The sequence below is a fragment of the Zea mays genome, chromosome 5 (assembly GCF_902167145.1).
Source record: "Zea mays cultivar B73 chromosome 5, Zm-B73-REFERENCE-NAM-5.0, whole genome shotgun sequence".
NCBI classification, from domain to species: domain Eukaryota; kingdom Viridiplantae; phylum Streptophyta; class Magnoliopsida; order Poales; family Poaceae; genus Zea; species Zea mays.
The window spans coordinates 156,446,576-156,459,830 of NC_050100.1; the positions used below are offsets into that span (position 1 = coordinate 156,446,576).

Here is a 13,255-nt window from a genome sequence, read left to right on the forward strand (position 1 = left end):
ATATTTGTTTACCCTACTTAAAATGATGGGCTGAGGTGTTCATTATTTTTGCAGTGGGGTTCTGGTGGTTATAAGTCCACTGGATTTTTATCATCAATTTTGGGTCTGGTTTTGTAATTCAAATAATTGATTTCTAGTTGGAATAATGCTAAATAAAACATTTTACTTTAAAACTGATCTGGACTAAAGGTCCCTTTATTTTTCCTAGGTTCTCTGTTACTTAAGAAAACTAGGAAAAATAATTTCACTCACTGTTCATTAATTTCTAATGCCTTTCTGATTTTCCTAAGTTTTGGGCAAAATAGCTTTAAATGGATATCTACACTATATTTTTCAATACTGGGGTTCCTACTATTTTTAAACAGTGTCTAAATGAGGTTTGAATACCTACAAATTTTATTAGGTTCAGCACAGAAGCAAAACTAATTTTCCTTAATTAAACAAGGTTTGGTCAGTTTCTGTTTTTAATTTTAAACTCTAAAAATTAGAACAGAAAGCATAGATTTTATTATTTTTAAATGATAGTTCATAATATTTAGGATCTAGCAAAATTAGTTTGACAACTTTTGATTAAGAATTCATCAAGTTATGGATTTTCTAAGTTCTCTGGTTATTTAAAAAGTTTAACAGAATTGATTAAATGGAAAACTACTTTGCACTGGGGTCCCTGGCGGGTGTTTTAAGTTTTCCTCACGGATCAGTCCCTAGGCTACTATTCACATGAGTCACTGACATTGCAGAAAACCCCCCGGGTTCTTCTAATCCTAACCCGAGGTCCTTCTCCCAACTTAAACAGTAACCGTGGCGGAAGAAAGGGCGGAGGGGCTTACCGGCGGCGAGATTGCTTCGATGAGGTGGTCGAGGACGTAGGGGAGGTCTCGGGGATCACAGCGATGTGCGGGTCGCCGTCGGGGATGGTCGGAGTCGGCCGGTCCACATGCGCAGGCGGAGATGCTCGTCGGCGGCGAGGAGTCTGGCCTACTCACGGCGCGATAGTTCAATTGAACGGGTCAGAGATCTTCACGGGATGCTAGGGAAGATGTGGGTGCAAGGAATTAGACGAAGACTCACTAGTTAGCTCGGTCCACGCGCGGCGGTGGAAGACCGAAGTCCGGCGAGGGTGAAACTGCTTCTCCGGTGAGGCAATGCCTCGGCTCAAGCTTGGAGAAGCTTCACGGCTTCACTGGGAAGCGATCCAGGGCTAGGGCGAGGCTGGAGTTCAACAGAAAGGGGTGGCCACGATGGCCGAGCCTGGGCAGGGATGGCGGGCGGCGGTGCTCGCTTTTCACGGCGAACTCCGGTGATCTCTGGCTCGGGCGAGGCTCGGGGTGTGCGGTGCCAACGGCTAAGGCCTCTTGGACGCATTTATAGGCAAGGGCACGACACAGGCGCGCAGGGCGGGGCGACCACGCGCGGGGCGCGCGCTGCCGCGGCCAGTCCGCGCTCGGCCGGTCAGGCAAGCGATCGAACACGTGGCTTTTTGCTTTTGCCCGAGTTCAAGCGCCCATAGGTTGAAGATCTTCACGAATTTAGGCATGATCGCTGCACAAGATTTGCTCCCCCGACAGAGCTTTGTCGTTTGTGTGTGGAAGTCGAGCGGTTTGGGGCAGTGTATAGAGAGTTGTCGTGTCACAAAGGTGGCAGTGTCACAAGGTGAGTCCCGAGGTAAAACTACGCCAAAACCGTGTCAAATGAAATTGGTTTGAGTTCAAACTTTTCCAGGGCGTGTTCAACGAAATTTGGCACAACTTTGATGTTTGGACTTGTTTGATTTGAGTTTTGAAAAATAGAGAACAAGATTGATCTTTGGGAGGGGGCTGAAATTCAGATTTCTGAATTTCCCCCAAGTGCATTAGTTTAGGGGCTGTTTTGGGATTTTAAAAAGTTCAAAAGGCAAAACTTCCTTACTATGCTTTGTTAGTTAATCAGTGAACTAAAACTTTGTAATTTGGTTTTCTCCAAAATTTGTATTTTTCTCCCAAGGCTTTCTTCCATTTACCCTTTATGCTTAAATGGTTCACTTAGGATTAACTAGGGTTTAAGAGTTTTCCTTCCTTAGAATTCATGAAAACTTTAAGGAGGGTTTAAGTAGACTTCAACATAATTCTTTGTTCTCATTTTTAATGTTTATCCTTTCATTGAGATTGCATGTGATCATGGGTTGGGGTTAGCTTAAGGAAGAACCCTAAGTGACACTGGGGTGTTACAGCCTTCCCCCCTTAAAGGAATCTCGTCCCGAGATTCGGGCCAGAGTCCTCCCGGGGTGAAGCGAAGGGTGATACTTATAGGAAGTGGGTGCTTATTGTTATTATTAGAGCAAACTGCTCTTCGAATGTCATTCTCTTTGCAACTTCAGAAGGAAGCCCTTTTTTAAGTTTTGTTTCATGATTACTTCATTATGATTTAAGATCATATTTTTGAAAATTAGATTCAAAGGGTAGGAGGAGGGGTTGGGGTGTGATTAGGTACCAGCTTCCTTAGGTAGGCAATCGGGGAAGTTGGATCTCAAGAATTCCTTGGTTTCCCAAGTAGCTTCTTCCTCTGAGTGGTTACTCCACTGGACCTTGTACATCTTGATCGATTTAGCCCGAGTTGATCTTTCTTTGCAATCCAGAATCTTGGAGGGGTACTCTTGGTACGATAGATCTGGCTCTATCTCCAATTCTGGCTCTGCTATGATCTCGGTCGGCAATCGAACACACTTCTTCAACTGAGATACATGGAACACACTGTGAATGGCAGACATTTTTGAAGGTAACTTCAACTTATATGCCATAGGTCCACATGCTTCTATGATCTCATAAGGTCCAATGTAACGAGGGGCTAGCTTGCCTTTGATCCCAAACCTCTGCACTCCCTTGGTGGGTGATACCTTGAGGTATACAAAATCTCCCACCTCGAACTGGAGAGGTTTCCTTCTTCTATCATGGTAACTCTTCTGCCTGGCCTGAGCAGCTTCTAGATTCTTCCTGATTAGTTTGACCTTCCTTTCGGCTTCAGTCACTATGTCAGGTCCAAAAACTCCTCTTTCTCCAGGTTGAGACCAATTGACACTACAACAATGGTGCCCTTCTATGACGTTCTCTTTATGTCACCAAACCTTAATTTTTTGTCACTTTTTGAAGTTTATGACGTCTCCGTGACAAAAATTACTTCGTCACCTATCATGCGTGGCGTTGCATGATCTATGACGTTTCATGTTTTTTCATCATAAAGTTAGTGACATATTAGATGTTGTCATAGATTTGTGACATGCTATTTTCGTCACTAACAATCTCCAAAAAACGCCACAATATGTCTCCACGTAGGATAGAAAACGTCATAAAATTAAACACGTGCATGACTAGGATCTTACATGGCATCTATACTTATGCCAATTTTATTCGTCACAGAATATTTGACTAGCAAGCCAATTTGTTTCACCATAACTTTTACCTTTTTATTTTTTTAATCTGGTAGCTGGTAGCCCAACGCAGAAACAGTTCGACCAATTTGTTTTACCATTTTTTGCCTTTTTTATTTTTAAATCTATTGCCAGCAACCCAGAAATAGATGTCTGGCCAAGCAGAAGCGCTGCTACTGGAACAAAACAGTAGAAACATTGCTGCTAAAAATAGCGCTGGGAAGCCAATTTGTTTCACAATATACCATAAACAAAATCCAGCCAATTTGTTTCACAATGTACCATAAGCAAAATCCATTGTAATTAAATAATTATCAAACATTATCACATACACTTAACAACATATTATCATAGGTATAATTTATCAGCAATCATATCCTTCACAATTTTCAAAACTAGCATCATGTTTCATGACACCGGCATTGCTAAGGACAGTACCAAAAGGACATAGCAAACTCAAAACTGGCATCATATTTCATCAAACTACCATTAAGTAGAGTGCAATGTACAGTACCGAAAGGACAACAATATCAGGGCCATAGCAATATGAGATAACAGGGCCACATTAGATTGAATCGACCAACTACTTATTTAGGCTAAAGAGAAGATGATGGAGAGCATTGGTCTCATCTGCTCCTTTTTGCAGATCATTAATCTTTTATAACTCCTTAAACCCTTGATTTTTCTGATTCTTCTACCTTCTTCTTGAGGGCATCTAACTGAGCTCTAACTTCTAATGAGTTTTGCTTCTCTGATTCAAGCTCTGCCACACATGTAGGATCACCACCATTGCCGCTTTTATTTGTGGCAGGTAAAGACCAATATTTTGAAGAAATTTTGATGAAGCCAACACTTGAGCAACTGCTTCTATAGGGGTCTTAGATTCTTTTCCTTCTACTCCAGGCTCAGCCACAGGTGCTTTCTTCATTGTGTCCTGTGAATGGGAAGGTATAAAAATAAGACAAGAGGTATGGATAAAATGAAACCAGTATCATATCAGAATGCATAGTCATTTATCCTATACAAACAATTCTACACTTTATACCAGCAAGTCAATCTGAAAGGAATGAAATTAACAACTATCTCGATGAAACAAAGCAGTGAAAAACTTCTTGATTTTGTTGGACCGAAGGTTATGGTAAGTGGCTATTTTGGCACTAGATTGTGCAGACAATTCATGTGGATGGCACTGTATAGAATATGATTTAGATAATTCACATTTTCGAAGTCAAGACCTAATGCAAGTTGCACCATAATTCAATTTTTGAACTGACTTAGCAATTTGAAAAGGTAATAAACAAAAACAGTGAGGAACAAAAACAACCACAACATCATATTTGGCTTCCTTTACATGCTCAACAAAACACTTACAATTGAAAAGGGAGCGTTCAACACTGCAATTGAAAAGGGAGCATTGACTTACAATGGCTTCCTTTATAGGCTCATGAAAACTAGTCTTACTGCTACAATGGCACTCTTTAAAAAGATCAACCATAGTTGGTGGTGCATACCCATACTTTTTCCCTTTATCCATTTATCTGTCACGACAACTGTTTGACCTAAAAATAATGAACATTTACACACAATTCGTGCAAATTATAATCAGTTTAATGCAAATTTGTAGAACATTTTGATGTAGAATGGATCACAGTTTTTTGCCTCCATCACAAATCTAAATCTCGTCATCATGTTGTGCAGGACAATTGGTGGAAATCAATGTGTGCTCTCTATTTTTGTAGTTGAACCATGTAGATCTTTCTTAGCTGAGGATAGTTCCTTTGTCTTTTGCCTAGTTACTCTACCAACTTGGTCTTCTGCATTAGGTGCTAGCACCCCCTTGGATCCATTTGTTCCTCTAGAACTAGTAGACATGTTGGTGTTCCTTCTTTGATAGTTGAAAGGTACACCATGCATGGCCTCATAGGCATAATAAAATAATTAAACCCAAATTGATCTTATTGCACAAGCACAAATAAGTAATAATACCAAAGGGGTACAAGAAGAAATATAAGTACCTTATCAGCCACATGATGATCATTGTCCACATTATGATCAAATTCATACAATGGATCAAAGTCTTCACAAGCGAGAGTCAGTCCTTATTACTTGATCGAAAAGTGATGTTAATCCAGCTATACAAAGGCTGCTCAACATTTTGTTGTTCCTCATCACCTTTAAAGCCCTCTCCTTATCATACTGAGTAATTAGCACCTTAACAAATAGTAAATAGACAAAATATGAGTGTTCTCTTGTTAACTAGGACATGCCTGCTAAACTAGACAAATATGAATGTTGCACCAAAAGACAAACTGATGCAAGCCCTACTAACTAATTGCAGCAAGTGAATAGGTCACGAAAATTCAAGTGATCTCCCACTCTGCTAAAAATGCAGGTAACGCTTGCAGCTCCTCTACAACTCCAAATGTGCTGAAACTACCTTGCGTTATTTTATAACAAGAAAAGGCAGCACCATATAGCTATAGCTGAATTTTTGTGTGCACGCAAAAGAAGAAAAAGTCAGGATGAATTTATATATACTATTGTTTATAAGTTGTAAATACTAAAGCAGCTGCTAGCTGCAGCATGCCACATAAAGCTGATCGAGAATAAGGGACATCATGGCAAGTTGGCTCAGTCAAGTGATACGGCAAACCTACAAACAACTAGTCCCTTGGATCAGATAGTAGTTTGCAGTCCTAAAAACAAAGGCAAGGAGAATCAGTATATATGTCCTCATTTGGAATTTGAGGATCAATTGGATCAACCAAGATAAAACAAATATATCATATTCTGAGGCACTAGCTATGTTAACATATTTCTATATCCTCCATGCTATTTGCATTGTAAAACTTTTCCATTAGTGGCATTATGCACGCACATTTGATATATAATCGGTGTGGACTGCGGAGTCATTGAAATTATACTAATATTTTTGGAAGGCACTAGCTTTGTTCATGAATATGGATTAGCATAGGTTCTTGTGATGAACAACGACTTGGATTCTTGGAATTGCGAACTAAAAAATTTTGCTATCCATATTAGGGTCACTATTCACTTGCTTCACAAACAAAATCAGTCCACCAGATAATCAAAGCATAAAACAAAACCATATATTACCACTTTCCAAAACCCACACGGTACAAAACAAGCACTAATACTGAACTTAGAAATGCCATATTAAACTTCCACCTAGTCAAACCCACGTAAGTACAAAACAATATATTATCACTGCCTAAAACAAGCATAATACTGAATTTGTTCCAGTTGTACAAGTCCCAATTCTAGGCAGTAAATCAGTAAATGAGTGAAGAATAAAGTCGCTTACCAACAAGATCTGTGCGTGTCCTTGCCCCAGCCATCCTTCCAGGGGACATCTTGATCACGGCAAGGCAGCGAGGAGCAAACTGATGAGGAGGACGGCTGGGGCGCCGAGGCAGACGACTGTTGTGGCGGCATCGAGGCAGATGGCTGGGGCTGCGGCGACAAGATGAACGACTGGTCCAGCGGCGCCAAGGCGGGTGACAGGGCGGCGGTGGCGAGGAGGATGTTCGTGCGTCTGTTGAAGGGAAAGTTAGGTTTAGGGTTATATAGTCATGTGGAAAAATCTGGAAAGATAGCGGGGTGTATGGATTTTTAGCTGGGAAAGATAGCGGGCTGCGTGAAATTTATATTGATTTGATATCTGCATTTGTCAAATGTGGTTAGACTATCCGCACAGAAGAGCCTGCCTCGTACACTACCCTACCCTGGTATAGCATAAAAAATGAGCGGCAACGGTGAACTCTATGTCACACACTGCCTTACAGTAGATACAGTAGAGCCCTATATACAGAGTTGTACAACAGCCATTCCATGCCACAGCTGGCGTGCTTAAACAGTTGAAGATGGTGCATGGTTAGAGAAAAAAAGTATATACAATATATAGTAGTTAATATAGGGTTGATATATAGATTAAATATGACTACGACAGTTTATGGTATAGAATAGAGTATCTTACTAACGAAAATAGAATATTTTTTAGAGAGTATTATGACTGTATATAGCCTTAGGTAGCTTACCGGTGACGACCAGTCCCTCTATACATAATTAACATAAAGGTCGTGGTTTACGAATCCTTCAAGTAACAAATGTTTTTACTTTTTTTCTCATTTATACGTTTCAATTTTTTAGGAGAATTTTGCCTCAGTTTTGTGGCACAATATGGTCACCAGTTAAAATCATAGCCATTTTTTAACATGTATATTGTTTTTATTAATTACTATAATGGACATTTTAAACCATTATTTATTTGCAATATCTTATGACAAAATAGAATTGTCATATAGATATGACGTTTATAACTAGTACCTTATGACAAGAAAACGTTCATCACAATACAATGATTGACTAGTATTATGACGTTTTCTTAATGTTATTAGTGACGCTTGCTAAAATTCGTCGTAAAGCTGTCTTACCATAGAAAAAACGTCATAAAACAAAATAGCCAATGACGAAAATCTTCATTGTCATGGGATATTCGTCATAAAAGGTCATATGTGTTATAGTGTGAGTGGTGTCCTGCACCTTTTTCCATAGAGAGCTTCGAAAGGTGCCATCCTTAAGCTGGATTGATAACTGTTGTTATAAGCAAACTCTGCCAAGGAGATGTGCTTATCCCAGTTCTTGCCACAATCGATTGCACAAGCTCTCAGCATATCCTCCAGGATTTGGTTTACCCTTTCCGTCTGGCCATCAGTATGTGGGTGGTAAGCTGAACTTTTGATTAGCTTGGTTCCCAAAGACTCCTGCAGTTGTTCCCAAAATCTGGCAACAAATTGGGCTCCTCGGTCAGTAACAATGGTCCAAGGTAATCCGTGTAAACACACGATCCGGTCAATATACAATTCTGCATACTTTTGAGCCTTGTCGGTGGTGTGCACAGGAAGAAAATGTGCCACTTTCGTCAGTCGGTCCACAATAACCCAAATCAAATCATGATGACAAGAGGTATTGGGTAGACCCACAATGAAATCCATGCTGATGTCATCCCATTTCCACGATGGTATAGATAGGGGTTGCAAAGCTCCAGCTGATTTCAAGTGGCTTGCCTTTATCCTCTGACAGGTGTCACATTCTGATACATACTGGGCTATCTCCCTCTTCATTCTGGTCCACCAATACAAAGGCTTCAGATCATGGTACATTTTGGTGCTTCCCGGATGCATAGAGAATTTGGAGAGATGAGCCTCATCCAAGATTTTCCTCTTGAGGTCCTGGTTTTTAGGAATCACCAATCTGCTTTTGAACCATAACAAACCCTTTTCATCTTGGCGGAAACAACTATACTTCTCAATCTTCTGATGGAGATTCTTCTTGATAATTTGCACTCCCTTGTCACTGCGCTGGGCCATGATGATCTGGACTTGCAAAGCTGGCTCGACAGAAATGTGAGACAAAGAACCAGAAGGAATCACTTCAATTTGCATCTTGCTCAACTCATCACACAAGGTGTTAATGCGAGAATCCATCAGAATACAATTGCATTGCAACTTCCGACTCAAGGCATCTGCTACCACATTGGCTTTTCCTGGGTGATAATGTACCTCTAGGTCATAGTCCTTGATCAGCTCTAGCCATCTTCTCTGCCTCATGTTGAGATCATCCTGAGTAAAGATGTACTTAAGGCTCTTATGATCAGTGAAGATGTTGCAGTGGGTTCCCATTAAATAGTGCCTCCACATTTTTAATTCATGAACCACTGCTGCCAACTCGAGGTCATGAGTGGGATAATTCTGCTCATGAGGCCTGAGTGCTCTTGAGGCATAAGCGATGACTCGGTTGTCTTGCATTAAGACACAACCTAGTCCAGTGCCAGAGGCATCGCAATACACATCAAAAGGCTTGCTATTGTCGGGTTGCGCTAATACTGGTGCTGTGGTCAGATGCTGCCTTAATGCATGGAAGGCATCTTCGCACTTCTGACTCCAAACAAACTTGGCTTCTTTCTTCAGCAACTCAGTTATACGCTTCGCAATTCGAGAGAAATCCGGAATAAATCTTCGGTAATAACCAGCTAATCCCAGAAAACTCCGAATCTGACGGACAATCGTTGGTGGCTTTCAGTTCATCACCTCTTGCACTTTATCAGGATCAACAGCTATTCCTGCCTGAGAGATAGTGTGACCCAAGAATTTGATTTCCTTTAGCCAAAAATTACACTTGGATAACTTGGCATAAAGGTGGTGCTCTCGCAGACGTTGAAGCACTACATGCAAATGCCCGACATGTTAATCTTCGTTCTATGAGTACACCAAAATATCATCAATGAAAACCACTACGAATTTGTCCAATTCAGGCATGAAAACAGAATTCATCAGATACATGAAATATGCTGGTGCATTTGTCAGCCCGAATGACATCACCAGAAATTTATATAGCCCATATCTGGTTGAGAATGCCGTCTTCGGAATATCGCTTGCTCATATCTTGATCTAATGGTAGCCAGAGCGAAGGTCGATCTTGGAAAACACCTTGGCCCCGACCAACTGGTCAAAAAGAACATCAATACGAGGCAAAGGATACTTGTTCTTGATAGTTACCGCATTAAGAGGGCGGTAATCTATACACAGCCTCAAGCTTTCATCCTTCTTCTTCACAAACAGTGCTGGACATCCCCAAGGCGAAGTACTTGGGCGAATAAATCCCTTATCCAGCAACTCTTGCAATTGCTTCTTCAATTCTATCAACTCAGCAGGTGGCATTCGGTAGGGCCTCTTGGAAATTGGTGCCGTTCCCGGTTGCAACTCGATGGCAAATTCAATATCCCGGTCTGGTGGCATTCCTGACAATTCATCAGGAAAGACTTCTGCATATTCGCAGACCACTGGGATCTTCTTTAGAGGTAACTCCGTCATAGAGAAAGCACATGACTGAGTAGAACCTTGACTGGGCAGAATTAAGGTGAAGTTCCCACAGAATGGAGAATTAACTTCCACGGTACGGCTGGCTACATCAAGCACAACCTGGTGCAAGGTCATTGTTGGGGCGAAGGCAAAGACGCCACCCTTCGCTTGAAGTCTTCGCTGCAGCCGCTGGTCTGACAGAGACAACCGGCAGGGACACCCTTCGCTTCATCGGCACCAGACGAAGACCGGCGACGAAGTCATCCCACAGTGCGGCCTCGTTCAGCTTAGAGGCCCACGTGCGATCCGGCCCATTGTAACGGGCCCTGCGTGGCCGCCGCTCGTTACGGGCCTAATTTGTAAAGGCACCCCTATAATTACAGTCTGTAACCCCGCTTTATGGGAATATTCTGGGGATAATCCAGGTAGTTGAGGGCACATGCGTCCTTAACGCAAGGCGCTGGGCGCTCAGGTACCTATAAATACCCCTGCATAGTGCCCGTGGGAGGGCGGATCAACAGAGCTATTGCCTTCTAGCACGTAACCCTGTTGTCATCACTGTCCACTCTTGTTGGCCTCCTTGCGATTGAGATCAAGTTCCAACATTTGGCGCCCACCGTTCGTGCTACGAGAAAACCACCCGCGATGGCACCCAAGAGAGCTAACTCGAAGGCTGACGAGGCTGCGAAGGCAGCACTACTCGCTGCAAGAAAGGGCAAGGCCCTCGCCCTCACCCAATCCACCCACCAAGAAACCACTGAAGACAATGTTCCCCGCACCTGCGAAGACGACACTTTCCGCACCTGCGGCCTTGAAGGACAATCGCAGCCACCCCCAGGCTTCGCCCCACTGGAAGGCGCGGACCTCACCGAGGATGGTGAAGTCCTCGGCGTCTCAGCGGAAGAACAGCTACAGCTGCGCGCCCTGCGCCTCAAGAACCGCAATCTCAAGAGGCAGAAAGAGATACTGGAGGCCAAGCGCCAGCGTGTGTCCGCACTAGCCAAAGTGCGGCAAATGATACGCGACGAAGAGCAGAAGGCACAAGACCTCGAGCGCGAGATCGCGCTGATGCAGCGCGAAGGCCACCTTGGCCTGCAGCAAGGGCCACCCCTCCAGCAGCGCACACAACTGGAAGACACGCGCGAGGGCCACCTCGGCCTGTAGCATGGGCCACCCCTGCAACACCGAGCACAACCGGAAGACCCACGTTTCCCCCAGCGCGACTACACCTTCCAGCACGCCGCGCCATTCCAAGGGGTCAACTATCTCGACGAGCGAAGTCCCCTGGCGCCACACCAGCAAGTGACGCCTTGGCCAGCTAACTTCCGAGCAGGGACCTATCCCAAGTACAACGGCAGCACCGACCCGGCGCAATACATAATGAGTTATCAGGTCGCCGTTGCATCCGCCGGAGGGGACGACGCCACAATGGCGAAGTCTTTCATCATCGCCCTAGAGGGCCCAGCTCTCACCTGGTTCACCAGATTGCCTCCGCTGTCCATTGATTCCTGGAGAAGTCTCAGGGACAAGTTCCTGCTCAACTTCCAAGGGTACCGCCCAGACACCGACGCCTTGGCCGAGCTCTCGCTTTGCAAGCAGCTAGAAAAGGAGACTCTGCGGGAGTATTACCGAAAATTTTTAACACTCAAGTCACAGCTGCCCTCCGTTGATGATCAGATCGCTATCCACTACGCCATCAGTGGCCTTCGTGCCGGCGTCCTCTACAGCCACTGTATCAGAGATCCGCCCAAGAACCTCCAGGAGCTACATCAGCTCTTTGAAAAATATGCCAAATCCGAAGAGCTCCACCAGCGCAAGGTTGAGTCACAGCGAAAACCCAAAGATGCCCCACAGTCCAGCCGCACGTGGACAAGGACTCCACAGCCGGACTCCGGTCGAGACGGCCGCAGTCAGCAGCAAGTGCACAACATCGCCAACCAGCATCCCGCTGCTGACCCCCCTCGTCGCCAGGAATATCCCCCCCAGGGCCGCGGAAATGGAACTCGTGGTAGGGGCCGAGGGCGTGCGCAGCCGCCGCGCCGATTCTACTGCCTATTCCATGGCGAAGACTGCGCCCACCAAACCAAAGACTGCCCCGAAACGAAGGCCACCAGAGAAAGAATGGCACGGGCGCAGCCAGCCGACAACCCCAGAATTGTCGCGCACAATTACCAGCAACCCCCTCCACCATATATCCACGCTCCCGCTCCGCACCCACCGCACCACGCTTACCAACACCATCAGGAAGTACAAATCGTACCTCCTCCACCCCCACCACCACACCAGCAACATCAAAACATCCCCCATGCCCCAAAGCAGGAAGACTTCACCGATCAACCATATCGCGGAGTCATTCACATGATAACTGGGTGGTCCAGCACTGACTTCGACACCAAGCGGCAGAAGCGGGACCACTACCGCAGCATCAACCATGTCGCCGTCACTGGCCCAGTCGTGCAGACAAAGTGGTCCCACATACCGCTAACCTTCGACGCACGAGACGTCGACCTGCGCAGCGCCCCCCACATCAACGCTATGGTTATCAATTTCAGCGTGGCAGGCTGGGACCTACACAAAGTCCTAGTCGACAACGGCAGTCAGGCGGACATCATCTTCGTCCACGCCTTCGACCGCATGGGTATAAGCCACAGCCTGCTCAAGCCTTCGGACAACCCGATGTATGGCTTCGGCGGCAAGGGCACCTTTCCCGTCGGCAAAATCGAGTTGCCCCTCTCCTTCGGTGTAGCACCCAATGCCCGAAGTGAGCAAGTGACTTTGGATATCGTGGATATGGTATATCCATACAACGCCATCATGGGCCGGGGCTCCATCAATAAGTTCGAAGCCGCCATCCACGGATTGTACCTATGTATGAAGATACCAGGTCCGCTAGGCGCCATTACGGTCTACGACAACCAGCAGACGGCGCGCAACATAGAGCGGGACTTCGTGCCCGGTCAGAGGAACGTGC

At 44.8% G+C, this 13,255-nt stretch overlaps 1 long non-coding RNA gene across 1 annotated transcript; it reads right to left on the reverse strand.

Moving 5' to 3' along the window:
- Positions 1-3,687: 3,687 nt before the first annotated feature.
- On the reverse strand, positions 3,688-7,125 carry LOC109939551 (uncharacterized). Its single transcript, XR_002262031.3, has 3 exons — positions 6,729-7,125; positions 5,419-5,614; positions 3,688-4,337 (listed from the first exon to the last, which is right to left on the reverse strand). It is a non-coding gene; the product is annotated as an uncharacterized lncRNA (long non-coding RNA).
- Between the last annotated feature and the right edge of the window lie 6,130 nt (positions 7,126-13,255).